This window comes from Trachemys scripta, chromosome 3 (genome assembly GCF_013100865.1).
Source record: "Trachemys scripta elegans isolate TJP31775 chromosome 3, CAS_Tse_1.0, whole genome shotgun sequence".
NCBI lineage: Eukaryota > Metazoa > Chordata > Testudines > Emydidae > Trachemys > Trachemys scripta.
Genome location: NC_048300.1, coordinates 32,767,279 through 32,781,318, shown reverse-complemented (window position 1 = coordinate 32,781,318; position 14,040 = coordinate 32,767,279).

Below are 14,040 nucleotides of genomic sequence, written 5' to 3'. Positions count from 1 at the left end.
TACCTGAATTTCTGATTTAGAAAAAAAAGCACACAAAAGCCCTTGTTTTTTAAATAAACATTTTAGGCCTTCTTTATTCATTATTAAAATTGAATCCTCCAGACAGATCTGCCTGTCCATTTACAAAGCAACAAAAATGACTGTTTTGTTGAGCATCTATGAAGCCTTCTGAGCTCTTGGTCCCAGCAGATTTCTAAGACCCTGATCTAATGCTTAAAGTTAAGCATGTGCTTAGATGCTTTGCTAACCATTGTACAGTAAAATAAAAGTCACGAGAGAGGATTTAACAATGGATTATTTCATTGAGAAGTGCCCTACAATCTACCATCCATAATCTAGGTGAGTAAAATCCAGTTTCGTTTGATTGAAAACATTGTTTACAAATTCTGTTATGGCCCCACTTCAATGACACTGCTGATGACAGAGGAGCAAGACCTATTGGATTCAGCAAACGTAATAAACCCATGATTTTGTCCTGTAATCACCTTATGTATAAAGAATGGTGGTGGGATTTACAAGTCCTGGGTCTCAAAGGAGCACCACCCCAATCAGAGCAAGTATAGGAGAAAGTCCTTTCCTTTATCAGCAGTTTCTTATAATAGCAAAGTCCAGTCCCACAACTGACCTTCTTAGCCTAAGAGAGATACACAAGTAATCATCTATATGAGAGTAACAGTGAATGAAAACCAGCTCCTTGGCAAACTTCTATCAGGGTACCATTTTGAGTGATATAAGTTTTGCTGCCATAAATGTTAGTGTGCTTCTCCCCCCACAACATAGAGCTACTGCCACTCATTGGGGGTTGCTTAATTATGTTGACAGGAGAGTTCTCTCCCGTTGGCATCGAGCGGCTACATGAGAGATCTTACAGCAGCACAGCTGCATCGATACAGCTGTGCCACTGTAAAGGTGCTAGTGTAGCCATAGCCTTCCATTCCTGGAAGCGTACATAAACTTCAGTGGCCCAATAACTGAGTTCACAGCTTTTCAGATGATCATCCCCATCCCATGACTCTGCATTCCTATCTCACTGCATTATTTCTTTTTCCAAGTTCCAAGAGAACAAAAGGCAAAGGTCAGGTTACCATCCTCGCTTAACTTTTTCAAAGACTGCTAAATCACTGGCTTTTGAATGCTTACCACAGGACACTTGAATAGTGCTTCCATTTTCCAGTGCATCAGTACATTTATATACACACACAAAAAGATATATCTAGAGCAGTGGTTCCCAAACTTTAACAACCGGTGAACCCCTATCACTAAAATGTCAAGTCTCACGAACCCCCTTCTAAAAATGAATATTTCCAAGGATTTTCTCCTTTACCCGAGTATAAAATAAAAAAGCAGTGATCTTGGAAATATAAAATCTGTTTTTATGACATGCTTATTACACACTATCTATTATTAATTATTATTTATCATTACAGTATTTTTATTACATTATGAAAACGGCAACACTCTTCCAAGATCTCACTTTCGTAGCTTGTATCAATTTGAATAAGCCTGTTATAAGACAAGGCTCCTATGTTTCATCAAGGAGTATCAGATGTGAAACAGCATGAAGGGATTTAAGAAGCCAACTCAGATCATTCCTCCTACACAAGCATTCAGGGCTTGAGCAGTCCAGGCAAACAACGCACATTACAAAAAAGCTTAAACTTGTTCTTCATAATAATTTTAAAAACAATAGTAGCTGCCTATTTAATTTTAAAAACAGCAAAAAATATCCACCTCCCTTTCCATTTCTTATAAGGAATCTTGACGTTTAAATCTCCTCGGTGTGATAGATATGCTTGCTTTGATCTGCTTAGCTCTTAGAAGTCCAGGGGCTCTGGGCTGCTGGCCCCGTGCTGCCTGGGGTCCCCAGGGACACCTCTGTCTGCCATTAGGGAATTTTTTCCCGAGAACCCCCTGTAACATTTTGCGAACCCCAGTTTGGGAACCACTGATCTAGAGTACACTCCTGTTTGTCCTTCTAGCTTGGGAAGCTGGGAGACATCCAAAACTTTTGGATAACCAGGCATTTGAATAAACAAACAGTTGTGCTTTTTTGAGCCGCAGTTTCACTGATATAGAAATATGGGGAATGAAGCGAGGAATGCTGATGTTTGCTTAATACTTTGCACTTTACTAAAGAGCCTGTCCTGCCACCCTGCTGAAACAGGATTAGGTCTCAGTAACTGCGGGTAACTGCTCTGAACTGCTATACAAACACAAAGCTGTTGATTAGCACTAACAGGCACTAAGAGGCTAATTGAGAACTTATTAGCGTGTGATTAACTAACACAGGGCTACACAGGGACACACTGTGGATTTGGATAACTAGGATTTTCAGATAAAGGGAATGTGGATAACTGGAATTTACTATACTTGCTAACTTTTGTGCTGTTGAATGCACTATTTTTGATTTTTCTGATCTAATTTTTGGAATTACACTCCCTATCTATGTCATTTAAATAGTGCCTGTTACGCTAGTAACTGAACATCGTCACAATCATTTTAATAATAGAATCATAGAACAAAGGGCTGGAAGAGTCATGGACCATCAGTTCCCACTGAGGCAGGAGTTTGTCTAACCTATTCTTAAAAACCTCCAATGCTGGGGATTCCACAACCACCCTTGGAAGCCTAGTCCAGAACTTAGCTACCCTTATAGTTAGAAAGTTTTTCCTACTATCTAACATAAATCTCCCTTGCACCATTGCAAACTGATTACATCTTCTTCTGCCTTCAGTGAGCAGCCCTAACCATATTTGAAGACTGTTATAAGGTTCCCCCCTCAGTCTTCTTTTTTCAAGACAAAACATGCCAGTTTTCTAAACCTTTTATCATTTTTATTGCTCTCCTCTGGACTCTCTCCAATTTGTCTACTTCTTTCTGAAAGTGTGGCACCCAAAACTGGACGAGTACTCCAGCTGACGGGGGCGGCTCTATGTTTTTTGCCATCCCAAGCACAGAAGGCAGGCAGCTTTCAGCAGCATGCTGGCGGGCAGTCCGCTGGTCACGCAGATTCGGCAGCATACCTGCAGGAGGTCTGCCGGTGCCGCGCCATTGGCATCCCCGCTGCCGAATTGCCGCCAAAGCCGCAGGACCGGCAGACTTCCCGCAGGCATGCCGCCGAAAGCCGCCTGCCTGCCACCCTCACAGCGATCAGCAGGCCGCCTCCCACGGCTTGCCACCCCTGCCAGCTGAGGCCTCACCAGGGCAGAGTAGAACAGAACAATTACCACCGATGTCCCACATATGGCATTCCTGTTAATACACCACAGAAGGATATTAGATTTTTTTGCAACTACATAACATAATGTATTTATCATCCATCTATTACTGTATTCTATGTAATGTGTTTTACATTAATGTAGTTATCCTTGCAACGCTTGTGAGAGGTATGGAGAACTGTCATCTCCCTTTTATAGATGGGAGAACAGAGGCACAGAAAAATTAAGTGACCAGCTCAAGCTCACACAGGTTGTCCATGGCAGAGGAAGGACTTCAACACAGGTCTCTGGCTAGCACCCTAGCAACTGGATCATCTTTCTTCTCCCTTACAGGTGTCGGTTTTCCTTTTCTTATGGAGGATCAATTATTGGAGCTGCTATACAAAATCAGTTTTCATGTGGCTATTATGTTAGCTATTTCAAGCGTTGTACCTTCAATAGATGGCAATTATTTAAGCACCTTAAGAAATGTCTAGACAACTATTCTCAAAACAAGCATGTCAAGACCAACAAAATTGTCTCCTTTCTGTGATATAGATCACAGAGACTATACCATTCAAATATTTTAAACTATCATTTTTCCTCTCTTCTATGCCCAGAATAGTCTAACTCTAGCAGAGACAGATGTTCACAGTTTATAATCCTGCTACACATCCCTACAGCAGCTCTCTCTTCAGCAATATTAAAAGCAAGGAAAGAAGATAAACATGACTATGAGTATCGACAGGCCAAAAACAATATAGAGGTTAAGGATAGAGACCATGGCCACTTGTGCAAGCCTAAGACTGCAGTAGCAGCATGGGAGATGTTTTGAGGATGGTTCAAAGCCAGCAATGTTCCATCCTAGAGCTTGCTGGAAAATGAGGGTGTTTTCCACAGAAAGTTGAGTTTTCTGTGAAAATAATCAAAATCTGAAATAGTTTGTCAAAAAAATGTGAACAATTTTGGCTGGAAAAGTATTTCAATTCTGAAATACTGTTGTAGTGCCTCATGGGAGTTGTAATTTGAATGCCTCATGTTCCTAGTCTTTTCTATATGAAGGCTCCCTGGTTGGACTACATCTCCCATGATGCACCAGGGTCTCCTCTCCTAATGAAGTGAATAAATGCCTCATGGAAGTCATATGGCCAGCGTGCATCCTGGGAGATGTTGTCCTGCTGATGAGTGCAATCCACAAAGGAGAATGAGAGCATGAGATCAATGAACTACAACTCACATTAGGCACTGTGACAGCATTTCAGAATTAAAATATTTTGGTTTTCAGACAAAATATTTCAGTTTTTGGCCAATTTTATGCATTCAGGTTTTTGATGAAAAATTGAAATTTTCTACCAAAAGTAGAGAGCCCTTTTAAAAAAATATTTTGTTGAAAACTCAATTTCTATTAAATAACATTTTGACAGAAAATGTTTTACCAGTCCTATTCCAGTACCATTGAGCCCACCAGAGAAACCCTGCCAAAGCTTATTGAGTCCGTCTTTGTGCGTGCGTTCCATATTAATCCCCCACAAAGCCGGCAAGCCCTTCCTCATCAATGGGCGTTTTGCCCAGCATTTGGCTCTAATTTTTCAAGCCTTGTCAAACAAGACACATATTTACCCTTTGCATTTGTGTGTGTGATAGGATCATGAGGAGTTCCTTTTTTGCTATCTATAGAATTAATATGTTCAAAGGGAAGCTTGATGGCATTTATCAGATCTAGAGTGTATTTTTTAGCTAACACACCGCAACTGCTTCAAAACAAAGCAACGGCATTAATAAATACTGTACCAGGAAACTTAAAAAGGTTAAGTGATTTTCTACAGTGTAATTCATTCTGCTAATTAGTTTGCTGCAGCAGATTCTCTTTGTGCAATTATTGGGCATGTATTTTTAGTTTGCCTGTTTGTATAATTCATGGCATTGCAAAATAAATGTCTTTGCAAAGTGTCCTAATAGATGAAATGAGGCTATAATATTCTTCTAGAACTTGTTCATTACAATACTCACTGGCACAAAGTCCAGGGGGAGAGCAAGCCATTAAACAGTAAACAACAAGAATTACTATCATTCTCCAGATGGACCAGGATTTTCAATGTGCCTGTTGTTAAATGCTAACACACCATATTAGAGGCTTGAGTGTTAGGGTGAAATTGGAAATGTAAAAGGAGGCATGCACCCTATCCTCAATACCAGAGATGTAGTTGGATAAGATAAAAACAAGGGCAGAATTCATCACCTGACAGCTGCAAACTGCACACCACTGAAAACTAATTTCTAAGCAATTTCTTTCCAGTGTTTTCCATTCACAAGGTTGAAACACTCCACTGTGTGTGTTTTCAATGTAATCAACATAGATATCTTTATGTAAACAGTCATTCTATCTGCCTCATTCATATTTGATGGACTAGTCAGTACAACAGATACTTCTCTAGCCTCCCTCTGAGTGATAAGAAACCAGAGACAATGGTGTCGCAGATTCTTCTCAGTTAACATGGGAGGTGGCAGCTGCTATCTTAGACTATTTACAGCACAATGTCTGATGGAGGGATAGGAAAATTAATTAGAGGTGTATTCAGTATTACCTTTACTATTCCTCATTTCATTACCAGGAAATTTTCCTGGCAGGACACAGAAGAGAATTTTAGCCAAGCTTGCTGAGTCCAGTCCAGTCGCTTCTGTATTTAGCTTTTCAAAATGCTACAATGATTACAATAGCACTATTGAGCAAGGAAGGTAGAACACAAAATTGTTGGAAATCCCCTTCACAGCTATTCCATTAGCCACAAAGAATACAAGTGGTGAAATATGCAGCTAATGGGCCCAAGTCTGCTCCCACTTAAGTCAATGGAAAAATTCCCATTGACTTCAATGGGTGTATTATTGGACCCAACATTTGAAAAATTCCACTCATAAATCAATTGGTATTTTCTGTTTAATTAGGGTGACTGACAATGACCCTGCTAATGGGCGGTGCACTGCACATTCTAAATGCACCTTTACCCCAATATAACGCTGTCCTCGGGAGCGTTATAGGTGAAACTGCGTTATATCGCACTTGCTTTAATCTGCTGGAGTGCGCAGCCCCCCCCCCCCCCCCCCGAGCACTGCTTTACTGCATTGTATGCGAATTCGTGTTAGATTGGGTCGGGTTATGTAGGGGTAGAGGTGTACTCTGATACAGCGAGAGCTGTGGAATAAGGGCTTGCAACTCAGGACTAAGAATCTGGAACTCCTGACTACCAGCTGGGAAGTCCTCTGTGGCCTTGGACAAGTCACTTTGCCCAGTTAGCTGTAGTCAATAAGAACATGAAAAGGCTATGAAAGTGTTAAATATAGATATATATCACCCCTATACAGTATTGCTGCTTATTAGCTTTGCATTCTATATTTTTAGATTTAAAAAATAGAGCAGTTAAATACAACAAATCCTGTCATAATATTCATAAACTGAAGAACTGATTTGATTTCAGACTGCCAAAATGAATGAAAAAATATACCTCTGGCTTACTGAAAAAAACCAAGCATGATCAAACCAGATGACAGGATCTAGGGATGACTTCAGGCATACTGGCAAGGAGAGCTAGAAAATCACCTCTTGACTTATGGCCAGAAATTGAAAACACTTGCACAGGAGAAGGCTAAAATGGTTATAAGTGGACACTAAGTGTGCAACAGGTCAAGGTTGAAAATTGGAACTTCATTTTATTAGGAAGAGATGAAGGTGAGTGACTGACCTAAGTGACACAAACAATGTAGCCCAAGCTATCTGGAGTTCAGAGAGGATGCCCAACTCCATGGAAGACTGAGTTAAGGGGAGAAGTTGGTGAGGGCCCTGGGGTGCCTCAGACAGGGCATGGTATGTGTGCTTGACATGCCTATGCAGTGCTGCTGCTGCACTGTTGCCAACTCTCACAATTTCTTTGCGAGTCATGGGATTTTGTCCGATGCTGCAGCCAGTCTGGTGATGATGTGACTCCAGCCCCCTTGTGAATTTCAGCCCTGCCTGGGAGAAAACCCCGTCTCATTGGCTACTTTCTCTACTTACTAGCCTCCTGGGGAAGAGCAGCCAATCAGAACTGCAGGAAGCAGGCAGAGCTCTCCTCCCCTCCCCTCACCTCCCCTCCCCTTTCTTTGGGAGCCAGCACCATTCTCACAGGAGAGGATGGGAGAAGAGGGAGCAGAAAGAGCCTGGCAGCTCAGTGTGGCTCCACTCCACCTTCCCATCTCGCTCCTGGAATGAGGGGGCAGCTCCCCCCTTGCTCCCTCCCTCTCTTGAAGCACCTGGCCTGGAAAGGGATGGGGGAGGGATGAAGAGCTTCTGGAGCTGTCCCCCGCCTCCAGCCTGGAAGGGAGGGAAGGGACCTGCTCCAGACCCACAAGCCTGGGAGACGGGGATGAAGAGCCCCAGAAGAAGCAGAGATGTCTCTCCTACACACACTGGGGATGAGCAAGAGGAGTACAAAATATCAAGAGAAAACCCAAAAAAAACCCACAATATAATCCCTTTTTTAAAAAGTCTCTTATGGCTTTTGGATAGTCTCCTGATTTCAGCAGGTCCGACTCGCGATTTTTGAACCTTTGGGGTTGACAATATTGTTGCTGGTGGAGGGGGAGAAACTGGCAAAGCCCACTCCAGTGGGGAGAGGGGTTGCAAATGGAGACTATTGGTATTATTGAAAGGCACACAGGTATTTGGCAGCTGATGGGGGAGTGATAGTATCTGCCGGTGGGGAAGAGACCCTGACACTGCTTTTGCTTTTGTGAAAGTGAAATGAATTATATTAAAGAAATAGAATGAATTAAAGAATGCTGCATGTACCTTTAAGTAGAAATGAGAAATGCTGCAATCCATGTGGCAGGAAAGCAGACATTAACTGCTTAATGAATTGCCCCACTTAAGGGCAATTGGTGAAGCATTAGTCTTAGATCGATAAAAGTTAATAAGGAAGCAGGGTATGCATATTGTGCCCCATGCAAATTTTACAATTTTGCTCTCTCTGTCCCTTTGTTTAGTTTGCACCTTTTTATTTGTATAAATAAGACTGTTTGAATCTTGCATGGAGGCTCACATTATCTGAATGTATTAGCAGAGCGCTGTGCTAATAAAACAGAGTGGTCTGACAAACTATGAGTCCTGAGTCTAACTTTGACAATTTGGAGGTTCCACCGAGATGGCAACCATCTTCACTGGGGCCATGTGATTCCTGACCATTATTGTAGGATGACCATGGCAGCCGGCACCTGGGCATTTGGCCCGAGCGGTCCTCCTACTTAATGGAAGGGCGCACGACCACAGTGAGGTCTACGCCATCGAACCTGTTGGTTCCCACTCTGTTCTGGTAGGGATCCCGGGATCTGACATCAGGAATCTGGTCAGGTAATTATTTCTGTGTTTTGTCTGGACTGAGGACTGTCCTGTCTCTGTGTCTATCCATCCTCCTGTGGAGTGTTTGAGTCTGGGTGCCATCTCCGTCCGGGGATCAGCTGACCAAGGGGTTCCTGTCCCCGCAGTCTGAGTGAGTGAAATCTGCACAATCGCAGCCTCACTGCATATTGGGTAAAACCCTTGGTGTGAAATGAAAGCAAGGGCAATTGAGTCAGTAGCCTGTGGGCTCCTTTTGTGTGTTGCACCGGGCATCACTCTGACGAACCCGAATTTCCTTCTTGTGTGATTGGTGTGTGTAAAGTCCTCCTGTATTGGTAACCAGACGTCTAAGTCAGGACAGTTCCCTAAAGGAACGCCGTCTCTGTATTTTCTGTATTTTAGGAAGGGTCTGGACTCCTGTAAATTTTTGGAAAAATGGTCTAGGCTAACTCAGGGGAATCCCAAAACTCAGTGGCCACTGTTCAAATCTTGGAACAAAGACTGAGTGGACATCTTAAAAAACAAACTTGGCCAACCTAAAACTAAATTGGCTAAAGGAGAGGTTAATTGTTTCATGCAGTGGTGGGAAGAGGCAAATCGTAGGTGGACAAAATCAAAACTCGCCTCTCTCAAATATTCAAATAATAAGTTAAAAGCTTTATTAATAGCCTCCTCTCCCACCACCAGACCGAGCACTCCTCTTTACCCTGTTCTCTGGAAAAAAAACAAAACAAAACAAAACCCCTGGATCGATCCCAATTCCCTTCATACTCCCCTCTCATTGTAAAAAGGATAAAATGCCCCTTGTTCTGTTCCCCTTCGTTGTCTGCCTCAGAAACTGATTCTTTAGTGTTCCACTACCAATTCAGCAAGGAGGGTGGGCTCCTCAACTAGCCCCAACCCTTCCTGGTCCCTTTCCTTAAGCATTTCTTTCAAAATTGTGAAATGACCACAATATCACTGCCAAAAACGGTCCATTGGAAAAAGCAGTTTCGGGCCCAGACAAGCAGGCAAGCAACAGATAAAGAAACTAAAAAAAAAAACCAAACAGGTTGGAAGCCCTAAGGGCATAGTGTCAGGAGTAAGTGCAAGTATGAACCCCTGGAACAATACTTAAAATGGTGAAATCTGAGTTAATAAAGGTGTCATTTTGGGAAATAAACAAGTGATTTAAGGAAAGAGAGTGAAAAGTTAACTCTACAGAGGCTGGAGAGAATTAAACAGTTAAACTTTGTGAAAATGTTAAAAAGGATCTTGTTAAAATAATTATTGGTTTCTTTGCAGCCATTCTAAAGGAAAAATGGGCCCTTTTCCAGAGGAATGTCTGTAAATAATCCAGGTAAAGAGACTATCTAATTAAAATCATTTGACTATGGACAATTGAGTCAAATTTGCTAAAAGAACCTAAGGGGGTGGGGGGGTTCTATTGGAACTTAACTGCCCCAAATGTATAAAGGTAATGTAATCTATGTACAGCTATCTAAAAACAAAGCAGTGTAAGAGGGATGTTAAGGAAGAGAAAATGTGTATGTATCTGTCTGTCTGTGGGAATATGTGAGGTTTGTAAAACTCCTGTTTTGTAAGTTTAAGATAAATTGGTTTTGTTTTGTTTATAATGCCACTAAAAATCCATTTGACTCTTTAATTCAAAGTTGCAAAACTGACAGACCTTTTTGCCAGACACAGGTAATCAGTGTTGGTTGACTTTGAGATTTGATATTTAACCCTTAAGGGGTAACTTGATTCTTTACAAAATTTAAATGTTTTCAAATAAAGACCAAGTCATGACTGCAGCAGGGCAGTCAAAATCAGAAGAATAGGGAGAGATTCTGGATTCTGTTTGTTTGTTTGTTTTTGTAACAAAATAGCAAATGAAAGCTGTAGTAAAAGAATAAAGACAGTGGCCCTCTGAAGCAACAGCAGGGGTGAGGTGCACAAAACAAAAAGAAGCAATATTAGAAAAACTGAGCCTTAAAATGGCTCTGTGTAATCAGACTGTCACTTTGATAAGGGTACATAAAACTCTGTAAGAACAAAAGAAACAGTTACACCTTATGTAAAAATGAATATGGCTAATGTTTTAAAAGTTAAAGTATAGAAGGAATGTGCAGACATGTGCAGTGTATACAGGGCCGGCTCTAGGATTTTTGCCGCCCAAAGCAAAAACAATTTTGGCCGCCCCCCCCCCCTTCTTTAAGTACCCCACCCCTGGCCCCGCCTCAACTCCGCCCCTTCCCCAAATCCCCAGCCCTGCCTCCTCCCCCAGGGGAGGAGCGGCGCACGAAACGGCTGCTCGGGATCGCCCCCTCCCTCCCAGGTTTGAGAGCCTGGGAGGGAGGGGGAGACCCCGAGCCGCCGCGGTGCGCAAAACCGCTGATTCGCGCGCCGTGGCAGCAGCAGCGGAGGTGAGCTAGGGCGGCCGGGGCACATTTTTAGGGGCGGCATTCTGGCGCCAGCCATGCCACCCCTAAAAATGTGGCGCCCCAAGCACCAGCTTGTTTTGCTGGTGCCTAGAGCCGGCACTGAGTGTATATTATAGAAGTGGGTAAAAGAAATGTAAACAAAACATGCTACTTAATTAAAATCCTATTAGGGCTCCAAAGGAGCCACAATAGACTGTGTTTTCTTTTTCAGATCTCTGTGTGTTTTGGAAGCAAGAGTTAAAAGTAATCAAAACTCTGGTAAAAGTTAATTGTGTTCCTTTTAAGACAGAGTCTCTGAGCTCTGCTAATGGTTTTGAATCCAAAAGCCAAGCCAGTTTTGATGCAAATTATCTAACTGATAAAGGAAGTGAGAGAACTGCCAGCACAAAAAAGTTGCAGATAAAGAACATACCTGGTTAGCAAACAAATTGTCTAAATAAAAGGCACGTATAACAAGATACCTTTAATTAAAATAAATTTAATGTTAGTAGGTACCCCATAACAATGTATAGTGTGTATGATTTTTGGGGAAAAAATCCTTTATGATAATGATGCTTTTCAGCTGTTACCTGTGAACAAACTTAAAGCTTAACACAGCAGGAAAGACATTGTAAACTTGGTCTGCTGTAAAGGAAAAACTGAGGTACACCACCTCATGGATTTAATGACTGAACAGTGGGATGATTTCCCCATAACTCTTAAAAGATAGAAGCCATTAAAACCTGGCCTGCCTATAGAACAAAAAACACAGGAAAATATGGAGGTAATTCCTCTTGTTTTGCCTGCAATCAGCAAGGGTATTTGTGAAAGAAAGGAATATTTTAAGTAATAATGAATGCCACCCCAAAAGGGGTAGAAAAATGTTATTTTTGTCTTTCAGAAAAAGCTGAAACCAGCTACAGGACAACCTAATACAGAAACAAATAAAAGTGGGTATGATTATCCATGCCCGTTGCTCCAAAGCCCTGTAGTAAAAACATCTCACTAGGATCCTATATGTGGGATAAAATGAATAATGAGACCAAAGTACTGTATAAAGGGCTATGTGTATGTGTTAATTCTTGGGGAAAAGGTGTTTTAAAAGAATGGAAGTGTTAGCAATCTTCCAATAGACAAATGTAAATGTAATGTAAGTAATGTGTTTACAAAAGGTAAAAAGGTAACATAGTTCCTAAAACAAACAAAAAGGCAATGTGGGAAACCGAACCATTCATATTATACATGCAAATGGCAACATATTAAGAATTGCCACTGCAGAAAGACATAACAGCTTACCATTGGTATAACATATTTTCTGAATGGTCTCCCACAACTACTGGCGTACTAATGTTACTAACCCTAATTGTTTTTGGTTTTAAATTGTATGTGGATTTAATTGGAATGTTTGAAATGTGCTGTTGGATAAAACAAATGTATGCAAAGCTAGAGCCACAGGCCCAAATCACCTCCCAGTATTTTCTATTACGTGGATTAAATAAGAAGTGACACTGGCGATTAATAATCTTAGTATCAAAAGGGGGATATGTAGGAGCAGGATTTTATAATGTCCCATAAGAATTAATGTATTATTTGATTTCATCCTGTCAGCCACCCTTTTTGAATAGCAGAAAGGAATGACAGACTAGAACAATCCTTATGACTGATTATGGTCACCCTTTTGTTTTAGAATAAGTTATAATGTCTACTATGGTTTCCTATATGTATTACAAATTAGGCACTCTAGTTAAATATACATTTCTTTCTTTTAAGGTTTAGTAAGTAAGAAACAGGATTCTCTATTGTGTCTATGTTAAGTAGCTTAGAGGAACATTAAAATCCTGGGTCTCAATGTAAATTGTCTTGGTTATTGATTGTAAAACTTAGCAAGGTTTTAATTTGCAATGCCTGTTTGCTCGATATAAAATACTACTGTTTGTATTCTCAATCTGTTTGTGTGAATGAGGAATGTATGCATCAGAAAAAGATAAGGTGTGAAGGCCATTGTTATAACCAGAGTCAAGAAAAAAGAAGTAAAGAAACTTAAAGGACATCAAAGAATCATCAGGTACTGCTTACTATCCAGGCAGCTGTTAAACTGTCTGGCATCACAGCGTGGATAAATGCTTCACAGTGTAAGAAGGCACCCCCCAGCAAACCAATCATCACCTCAAGACCACGCAGAGTCAATTTTGACTCCAGAAGAAGACGTAGAGGAACAGCCTGCAATACCTTACCATCTACGCTCTCGTAAGGGTTGCCAGAAGCAGACGACGACCTAAAGCAAGGCCCAAAAAGAAGCAGTAGTGAGCCTAGCGCCTGCTGCCTGGTGGATGTAAAACCGTGACTGCGGTTCCCTCAGTTGAGGTTGTCAGAACCAGAAGGGCTTTGCCTCCAACATGAGCCTCTGGTGGCGCCTGTTCCTCGGCTGCTGGTGTCTTAAGGTCTGGGGAGTCCACAATGACAATTCTTTTATCCAGCAGCAAGTGTGGATAGCTCAGACCCTTAATATTTCTAATTGCTGGGTCTGCAGCCACATCCCAGCCCATTCTCAAACTGATGTTCTTGTCCTGGCAATCCCACTCAATTCCCCAGACCTCACTGGAGGACCTCGTCCGTTTAACAAAACATGGAACAATAATGACACTTGGGAAGCAGTGGGAATAAATGTCTCTAAATGGATAAGTGTGGTGGAGGGAAAAGGTCATTGGTGTTGGGTGTGTAATAGGACAGGGCTGGATCTGGGAAAAAGCCGTTGCCTTCAGCATATTGTGGCCAATGGTGTATGGGATTATTCGAACAAAACTAAAAAGTGGCGGGCTGGGTATAGGGATATGAAATTTTTTCTTGACCTGAGGATCAAACAGAAAAATCAATTTCATGTTCCCCCTACAGTAACCTTAGTGAAAACAATAAAATCATTCAACACCATGCAAAAAGGCTCCTAAGGTTACAAGCAATAGTTGAAATAATGGCAAATGAAACTGGAGAGAGTTTAAAAAAAAAACCCTGGCCAAAGAAACAGGCGATCTGACAGATGGCCCTCCAAAACCATCAGGCATTGGACATAGTGCTG